Source organism: Acinonyx jubatus, chromosome E1 (genome assembly GCF_027475565.1).
Source record: "Acinonyx jubatus isolate Ajub_Pintada_27869175 chromosome E1, VMU_Ajub_asm_v1.0, whole genome shotgun sequence".
Taxonomy (NCBI): Eukaryota; Metazoa; Chordata; class Mammalia; order Carnivora; family Felidae; genus Acinonyx; species Acinonyx jubatus.
The window spans coordinates 48,303,980-48,313,734 of record NC_069397.1 but is presented as its reverse complement, the minus strand read 5'-3'; the positions used below and the strand labels follow the sequence as shown (position 1 = coordinate 48,313,734).

The 9,755-nt window shown below is 50.1% G+C and overlaps 1 long non-coding RNA gene across 1 annotated transcript; it reads left to right on the top strand.

Moving 5' to 3' along the window:
* Positions 1–4,805: 4,805 nt before the first annotated feature.
* Positions 4,806–9,019, top strand: LOC128313451 (uncharacterized). Its single transcript, XR_008294179.1, has 2 exons — positions 4,806–5,035; positions 5,200–9,019. It is a non-coding gene; the product is annotated as an uncharacterized LOC128313451 (long non-coding RNA).
* Positions 9,020–9,755: the final 736 nt, after the last annotated feature.

The window sequence follows — 9,755 nt, the reverse complement described above, 5'->3', positions numbered from 1 at the left end:
AATACATTTCGAACTATCACTTCAGTAGAGTTACTTATCTTGAACACTGTTCAGATTGCTCATTTTTTCCTTTCTCCCCTCCTTTGTGCAGTTCATCAAGCCACCTCCTATTCACCATTCATATATTTTATTTATATCCCAAATCATTTCAAAAACGGAGTTGTTGTGGCTTACCCAAAGAAAAAAGTCCAGACAATAAAACCAATAGCATACGAACTCAAATAGGAAAACAGAGGGGTGGGGGTGGGGGCGGAATTAAAAATTAAATGTTAATTCCTGTTGTCCCAAGGGAGGGTATTGCCAGATTGAGAGGCTTCTGCTGGCCAGGACCTCTCTTTTGATCAGGGAAAAGGAAACGTTGTGGATTTTTTGTTTGGGGGAGTTTTTTTGGGGGGGGGAAGACTACATTTTTTTGGTACTAAACTTTAAAAGAAATTTCTCCTCTGGTGCATGGTAGAGGGCATAGAAAGGACAATGTCTCGATACCAGTTTGGGGATCAAATTGTAATTTTTTTCAAAAAGAAATTCACGTGGCTAGTTCTTATGACTGAGGACAGGAGTTAGATGTCCTGACACTGATGTTTAGCCCAGAGATGCTGATTCAGCACGGGCATTTGATCACTTCTCGAAAGCATCCTGGATTAAGCTCAGACTGGTGAGAACTTTTGGATGCAGACGCTATTTTCTAATGTATTAGTCATTCTTTTGTATCTTTGTGTGAAAATGTAAACACATCAACGCTGTCATCGATCCAATCATTCTGACTTTTAAAAAATTTTTTAGTGTTTATTTATTTTTGAGTTGGGGGTGGGGTGGGGGCAGAGCACAAGCAGGGGAAGGGGAGAGAGAGAGAGAGAGAGAGAGGGAGACACAGAATCCGAAGCAGGCTCCAGGCTCCGTGTTGTCTGCACAGAGTCCGACACGGGGCTCGAACTCACGAGCCGTGAGATCATGACCTGAGCTGAAGTCGGAGGCTTAACCCACTGAGCCACCCAGGGGCCCCTAAAGCTTTTATTTTTAAGTAATCTCTACACCCAATATGGGGCTCGAACTCAGGACCCGGAGATCAAGAATCGCACACTCTGCCGACTGGGCCACCCAGATGCCCCCAGTCATTCTGAGTTTTAAGGGGATGCAGTGCTGTGTGGCTCCTATGCCATGCCACTCGACAACTTAACCTCTATGCCTACACTAAGGATTAAGGGGGACTTGGGGACATGGTCATTCAGACATGAATCCACTTGAGTTCGCCCTCTTCAATCTGCTTGTCTGTTTATACCCTGTCTCTTTCCACAATTTGGTCGATGCAGCATGTAGAAGATGCATATTATAAAATGGGTAAATTATAAATTAAAAATCAGGACAAAGAAAACAGATCGAATACGGAGCCGAGCCCAGGGTGCGTATAGGGTGAGGTTGGCCAGAATGAAGATATGATGGCAATAAAGTCCTACCATTGCTACCAATTGGCTGCACATTTGCTTTGGGCTTCTTGGAAGAGAGGAAGCAAAGTCCACTTTTTCCCCTCTGGTCCACAAATGTCGGGCTGAAACACAACGACACCGTGTCTACCTCTCTCTTGATCTGTAGCCATTACCTCCGCTGAAAACTAAGGACTGATATAATTTGCTCTTTGTGACGCAAGAGTAGTCACCAGTGACCTCTGCTTCTGGTTCTAAGAGCTCTTGGGGGCATCTCTGCACCTGCTCTGCGCTGCTTCTCTGTTCTCATCTCTATCCCAGGCTCCCACTCCCCGCCCCAAGTTTGTCTCCTTCATAACTTCAGCTCACCTGTAGCTTTCTGTCTGCCATGGGCCTGATTCTACCGTGGGGCTTCTCTTCAGATTTGGCCATGTCTACTAGCTGGCTCCCATGGCCATTTCCAAGAGTGAAAATCTGGTTTCCCAGGTAATCATCTTATATCTGGCCATGTTACAGGTGGTTGGGCAGTCTATGGACTCGTAGCCTAGGTCAGGTACTCCAGGGTCGCTGGTCAGTGACCCATGGGTCAGATAACAGGGTCCAAAATACCAGCCAGGGATGGGGTGGGGGTGTGGAAGGAGCTGTGGGTGAAACCATTTTCCCTGCAGTGAGGATTAAGTACGACAAGCAATCCAAGACTTCATCTACTCATCTGGGAGAGGGATTGAACACAAGCATGGAAATACGGGTCGCCCTCTTAGCTCTGTTGCATCAGTTTATGAAATAAAGACTTTTGTCTTTATGAAAAATCTTTTCTTCCGAGTTGCTAAGGTCATTCTCTTTGGAAGTACGTTAAAGGCACTGCAGTAAACAATCCTTGAAAAATACATCGGGCAGATGGATTTCTGAACGTGTGTCACTATCATCCCTTCCTTGCTATTTTCAAAAAAGTCATGTTGATTTCCAGTCTGTGGACCACGTCTTTTTAGACCCTTGCTACCAGATGGGGGGCATGAACTGGAAGCCTGTTAGAAATGCAGAACTTCAACTTCACAGGAACCTACTGAATAAGAATCTACATTTAAACAAGATCCCCAGAGGACTGGCGTGTGCGTTGACATCTAAGAAGCACCTTGTAGAGCAAACTTTGGGAAGCGCTGAACGGACTCTGACTAGGAATTGAGGCTTGGAGAGATCATGTGCCTTGCCGGAAGTCCCCCAACGAGTCAGCAATAGATTTGTGATCAGAATACAGGTCCTGAGCTCTGGTCATATTCTCTTTCTGATGCCCCATGATGTCTCCCGCAGCTAGGAAATGAGGTGGCTTGATGAGATTATTGTTAGAGGAGTAAATTACCATGTGGTTAGGGTGACCATGTATTTTATCATCCAAACGTGGTCACTTTGAGGCCTCAAGAGGAACTATTTCAGGACAAGAGATGCCAAGTGACACAGGTGGTCATTCTATATACATAATGGTTTTTTCTAGTTTACTGAGCCCGCTCATGTCTGTTAACTAACCTAAACAACATACATATCCATAAACTAGATGACCTTAAAGTTCTAACTTTTCAATAAAACCTGGTTGTCAAGTAAACACACACACACACACACACACACACACACACAATCTCACTATAATAGACACATCATGATATAAACTGATCAAGAAAAAAAGGAGCCCAAATTGACAGGAGAAACCATCACAGACATACACATGTTTAAAATGATTCTGAAATCACTTCGCTTAACCCATTCCAATAAACTTGAAAACCTGGATGAAATGAGCGCTTTCCCTGCCGTTTGCCGGTGCAGTCCTGCTGGTGCAGTGGCCTCGCTGGGCCTGGGAGCCGTAGCTCATGGCTTTTTGTCAAGTCGTGTCCCTGTGAGTCAACCAGGCTTCAGAATTTGGTCTCTGAAAGCGTTTGTTTCCCAGCGCTCTAAGTCAGAGCTCAGATACGTGAGTAGCTTGGGAGGAACTTGGTTCTTCCACCAGGAGGAGAAGCAGATTATCTGAAGAGGTGTTTGCCGAGTGCCTTCTGGCTAATGCCCTCCTCCCGGCTTCTGACACCAGATTCATCTGCCACGCTCTGGCTGCCTAGCTCTAGAAATGAAACACGGGCATGTCCTTGGTGCTAAGAATCCCGAGTCTTAGACCTGGAAGGTGTCATCCTGTCAGAGTTTGGTTAGTTCTAGGCCCCTCCCTTCATAGATGAAGAAATTGAGAGCAAGAGGAAGGGAGTAACTGTCAAACTCGAGCCTATTTTCAAGTTTTGTGTTTTCTATTACACTATCTTTAATGACATAATGTTAATAGTAGTAACACCTGACATCGGTTCATTTGTTTACTTTGTTATCTCCCCTTAACAATCCTGTGAGGGAGGCAGTCATTGCACCATCCCCATTTTACAGAAACTGAAACACAGAGGGGTCAAGTAACTTGCCCAAAGACACACAGCTAGTTAGTAAATATCAGAGTTGAGATTTGACCCCAAGTAATCTGGTTCCAGAGTCTATATATACTTTTTACTTCCATTTACTACTACAAGAGTTCTCACATTATTCTGAGATGATATATATATCCCTGACTATATATATAAGGGAGACACTAGGCCTGATAATTTTTAAGAGAGTGTTTCAGGAGACACGAGAGAAACTATGGTTTTACCTGATATTCACCATGTGTCAGTCACTGTTCTAAGCGCTTTTACATGCATTAGTTCCGTAAACTTAAAACCAAACTGCTCCCCACCCCCCCACCCCACCCCCCCAAAAAAACCGAGGAGGAGGGTGCACTGTCCTTGTTGATCAGAAGGGGAAAATGAAGTCCAGAAAGTTTCCATAACTCGCTTGAGATTCTAAAGCTCGGGGGAAATCCAGCGTTCACAGCCAGCCCACCTGGCAGGCGGGCATCACACTTCTCTGCCAACCATATTCCGCTGCCAGTTAACTTCGCTATTCATTCCGTCCCCACAGCACTTGACACACAGGTGTCAGTTCTCACCACCCAGTCGCTTTTCTCCCGTTAGATGAGGAAACTGACGCTCAGGCAGTTGAAGCACCTCGCTAAGGGCCATACGGCGGGTCAGTGGCAGGCTAGCCAGGGATCCAAGACCCACGGTATACTGTCATCACTTCCCCCCCCCCAGGTTTCAGTGATGCGGTCCAAGGCGCACCCTCTGCGACAGATCCTCCCGGTGGCGGGTCCCGGACGCGCGGGTCTCACCTGAGGCTCCTCGGGGTCCCGCGGGGGCCGGACGCCGCCCCCTGGCGGCAGGTGGGCGCCGGCGCGGCGCATGCTAATGAGCCCGCGGCGCGGCGCGCTGATTGGCCGGCGCGCCTTCCAGCCGCTTTCCCGGGGCGGCAGCCGAGGCCGAGGAGAGGGGCGCCGCCGGCCGCAGCCGCCCCCGGCCCGCGCTCCGGGCCGCCCTCCTCCCCCCCGGACGCCGCGGCGGGTGCGGGGCGCGCGGGCGCCTGCGCCGGGGGCTCCCCCACCCACCCCTTGCGGGCCGCCGGTGTTCCGGTTCCGAATCCACCCGGGGGCCAGGATGACGATCCGACACCAAGGCCAACAGTACAGGCCGAGGATGGCATTTCTCCAGAAGGGGAGCGCGGTCCGGTGCCCTGGGCCCCGGGAGGTGCGCAGGCTCCCAACTCTGGGAAGTGAGCGCGGGGATGCTGGGGAGGCTCGGAGCGTGTGGCCGGGAGCGGAGGGCACGCCTGCGGTCTTAGATGACTGGGATGTATTGTAAGGACATGATCTGTTTAGGTGTCCCAGCCGCCCCCTGGGCCTGAAGCATCAGCCCTGCTTGGGCAGAATGTTGGAGGGTGAGGAGCTTCCTACCCGTCCAGGAAAAACTGTGCTCGGAGTGTTCTTTCTACACCTTTTCTCCCAGCGGTTCCCAGCAGCTCGGGTGATCCACGGGGTAACCTGCCCGCGAATACCTCCTGTCTTGATGTCCTTCCTTTCCCTGGCTCACTTCCCCAGCCACCTAGGGCAGCTTCCCCAGCCGGGCTCAGCCCTCTTACCGACGCTGCGAGACAGGTTCCATTATTGTCCCCATTTTGCAGGTAAGGACAGGGGCGGGTAAGGACCAAGACTGAAGAACTGGGGTGATTCAGCGACACAGTGACCCAGTGAAGCTGGTCTCGCTACAACAGTAGAGGCATAAAGCACAGCCCGCGGTGGGTCCTAGCTCCCAAGTCTGTGTGAGGAGCAGGGGCAGGAACCCCGAGGGCAGAGCCTTGAGGCTGAGATTGAAGGGGCTTCTGCTGTGGTGGGGGTGGCGTGTGCCGGGGCAGAGGCGTGCGCCAGTCTCGTGAGTACGGGGGGGGGGGGGGGGGGGGGGGACAGGCAGGCGAGGACGGGTCATAAAGATCTCCTGTGCCTTTCAGAGGTGCTCTGATTTCCCCCCAAAAGAAGCCACTGAGGAATTTGGAGCAGGTGAGTGATGCGGTCAGATTCAAGCTCAAAATCAAGTTCAGAAGACCATTCCGATGCTAACGAGAGGAAGGTTGGGATGTCGTCTTCTCCCTGAGCTGAGAGACTTCACACTCGAGTCCTCCTGTGTTCACTGCAGCTGTCACCTAGGAAGTGACAGGCTTATCAAGGACTGGGAGAAAGGGACGGGTCAGAAGGTCCCTTCTTTCTCCTGGGGCGGCTTGGCCTCCAGCTCAGCCAGTGCCACTCTTGGGTAGACAGCCCCACCAGCCACACCGCTGCCACCTCTGATTTCTGTTGCCAGGCCTGGTGACTGGCACCCCACCAGGGAGGGGTCCGGGCTTGCTTAAGATGTGGCAAGAAGCGGTGGAAAGTCTACTATCCAAGAGGTTTGCCCCGGGGGGGGGGGGGGGGAGTTGGCTGATGACACACAGCGGACATGAGAGCGTGGCTGGGCCGCCTTCCGTGTCCCACACACAGGGCGCTGCTCCTGTTCCGGCCTATCTCTGTGTCTGGGCAACTCTGACCAGCTAGGGGGTGAGGCGGACAAAACGTTCCTTCGGGCCTCTAATATGTTTTTCTTTAAGACTTAGGGAGATCGTTGGGCCTGGTTGAGCCCTGCAAGAAGTAGGAATCTTCAGAAGGCTCGGGCGGATTCGGAATTGCTTATGTCAGGGGCGCCTGGGTGGCTCAGTCCGTGAAGCGTCCAAGTCTTGACTCTTGATGTCGGCTCAGGTCATAATCGCACGGCTCGTGAGATGGAACCCCGTGTCGGGCTCTGTGCTGACCGTGCGGAGCCTGCTTGGGATTCTCTCTCTGCCCCTTCTCAGCTCGCTCACATGAGTGTGTGCGCTCGTGTGCGCGTGCTCTCTCTCTCAAAATAAGTAAATAAACCTAAACAAATAGAATTGCTTGTGCCATTTATACATTCATCCATGTCACAAACATGTGCTGAGCATCTGTTGTGTTTCAGACATCGTTAGATGCTGGGATAGCAGACAGTCGAGGCATGGTCCCTATCTGCAAGCAGCTTTTAGTCTAGAAGCCACATACGCCAATCACAGGTGCCACGACAGACACCTGCAGGGTAGAGGAAGTGCGTAAGTTCCAGCATTCGCTTTATCCTTGCTCAAGGTCACACGGGTGGAATATCAGGAAAGGACTTTGGAAGACTGCGCGGTGGGTGGGCTGGATCTTGAAGGATGGGAAGGTGTTGTTGAGGCAGCTGGGGTGTTGGTGAAGTAGGAGAACTTGCATTTAGCTGCAGATCTAGTGCGTGTCCCTTGCTGACCAGAGCCAGGTGGTGAGGGCCAATAGTCAGTCCTATTTCTGAAGGGAGGTTCTGGAATACTTGAGAGAAGTTCTCGGTAGTTATTGAGAACGTAACAAAAACGAGGACTTTCTGAGGCCGGACACAGCTAACAAGGCATGTGGGACATGGGCATTTGGACTGTGACTGGCAGCCGTGTAGCTGGGACAAGAGTCTCCCTACTAGGGAAGAGAGTGCAGTGGCTTGGGATCCTATTCCACCTTTGCACAACAAAGGATATGATGCGGGTGTTCCCCAGGGAGCCCTCTCTGGCGGACAGGAACACTCTGGTCCCACAAATCTTAAGGACAGTGACAGCCACTTCATGTGAGAAGAAGCCAGAAGCATGGGTGGATGGAAGAATGAGGCTATTGCTTTTTGATGCCTTGTAGGGATGGTCTGGATTCTTTGAAATGCTTGATGTCATACTTCAGTCAGCTGGACTCTGAGAGGGGGAAAATGCTAGGCCTGTTGTGGGGTCAGAGAGGCCCAGGATGATCTCTTTGTTGTTTGTGGCCTTGGAATTAGTTGTGGAGAGAAGTCAGGATTCTAGAGAGCCAGGGAACTGTGGTCTGGTCAACTCTCTCTCTCTCTCTGTGTGTGTGTGTGTGTGTGTGTGTGTGTGTGTGTGTTGGGGGTGACAGTGTGGGGAAGGGATAGGGGGTCTTCAATGTGTCTAATGAAAAAAGATACCTCCGGAGGGCTGCACACGGAACACGAAGATGAGGGGGGCCCAGAGATGCCCCAGCAACACCCCTTCTAGAGGGTTTTAGGAATCAACATGGACTGTCTCTTGTTGGTGTGCAGTGTTCATTTAAGACAGGGAGACGGCCAGGCTCCCCTCTCTGAGACCTTAGGAGTCAGTCCTACGTTTTGCACTTCATTCTTTTTCAGGGAACCCCTTCAGCGAACTTACATGGGAAAAGGTCAGAGGAAAATGATTCTGTACCCTAATGGGAAGTCTTAGCCCGTCCAGGCTGGTATCGCAAAATACCGCAGAGTGGCTGGCTTACAAACAACAGAAATTGATTGCTGACGGTTCTGGAGGCTGGGAGTCTGAGATGCCAGGATGGCCGGGGCTGGTGAGAGCCCTCTTCCCAGCCACAGACTTCGTGCCGTGTCCTCGCAGGGCGGAAGGGGCCGGGAAGCTCTCTGGGGTCTCTGTGGTCAGGGTGGGAATCTCATTGACGGAGACTTTCAGGAGTAAAACTAACGAATCACCGAGGTAGTACTTAGTACAAGTTTATTGCGCCTGCACCAAAAAGACAGTTTGCAAACTGGGAGCCCTCAAACCGAAGCATGAGAGGGAGGCTCAGGCGTGCATTGTTATAAAGCAGCTTAGACAGCGTGGAGGCAGTGACTGCTTATTCTTTACAGTGATGGGTTATAATACTAGAAGTTTCTTAAGTGACAAGGAAATGGGCAGTGCTTACCTCACATTATCCTGGGGAAACAGGTCACATGTTGCTTATAATTTCCAGAGGCAGAAGCAAGAAATGACCCAGGTCAAGCTAGCCTTGCAAAATAAGCTAAATCAGGCTTTATTGTATGACTAAACTGGGTTTTTTTTTTTTGTTTGTTTTTTGTTTTTTTTCCTGCTTGGGGAATTTTCAAGGCTGGTCTTGATGTGGTTTTTATTTTAACAGTTTCAACTTACAGGGGCACCTGAGGGGCTCAGGGAGTGAAGCGTCTGACTTCGGCTCGGGCCATGATCTCATGGTGTGTGGGTTTGAGCCCCGCATAGGGCTCTGTGCTGACAGCTCGGAGCCTGGAGCCTGCTTCGGATTCCGTGTCTCCCTCTCTCTCTGCCCCTCTCCCCTTCATGCTCTCTCTGTCTCTGTCTCTCTCTCTCAAAAATAATCACTAAAAAATGTTTTTAACAGTTTCAACTTATAAATTTTGGGGAGACACAGATATTCAGACCACAGCAACTCCCTAAAAATATACATGGCACACACACGTTCCCCTCTCCCCAGCAGAACCTCCCACTGTGTGAAGTGGGACCTTCCTGCTGGCAAGAAATCTGCCTCTTTTTCTTGGGTTTTTAAAAATCGTTCTTCTTGATCCCTTTTGAAGGTGAGTTTCAAACTCTTCATAGATTTTTTTTTAAACACAAAGGGAAATAAAGGAGCCTGCTTATATTTTTATCAGAGAGGTTTATAACTTATTTTAATGTTTGCTTATTTATTTTGAGAGAGGGGGAGGAGGGAGAGAGAGAGAGAATCCCAAGCAGGCTCCGCACTGTCAGCACAGAGCCCAATTAAGGGCTCCAACTCTTGAACCGGGAGATCATGACCTGAACTGAAATCAAGAGTTGGATGCTTAAGGGACTAAGCCACCCAGGCGCCCCTTTATCAGAGAAGTTTAAATTTGTAATTGGTCAAGTGGATGAAACCCCTCCATCCAGTGCTTAGCACCACTAAGATGAGGGTTGTTCATCCAGTGAAATACAGTGTTTTCAGTAAGTTATACTCTGAAAAGTTAAGAGTGAAAAGAGGAAGTCTTAAGCTGTCATTAGCAACGAATGCTAGTTTAACAGGGTGTGTGTGTGTGTGTGTGTGTGTGTGTGTGTGTGTGTGTGTGT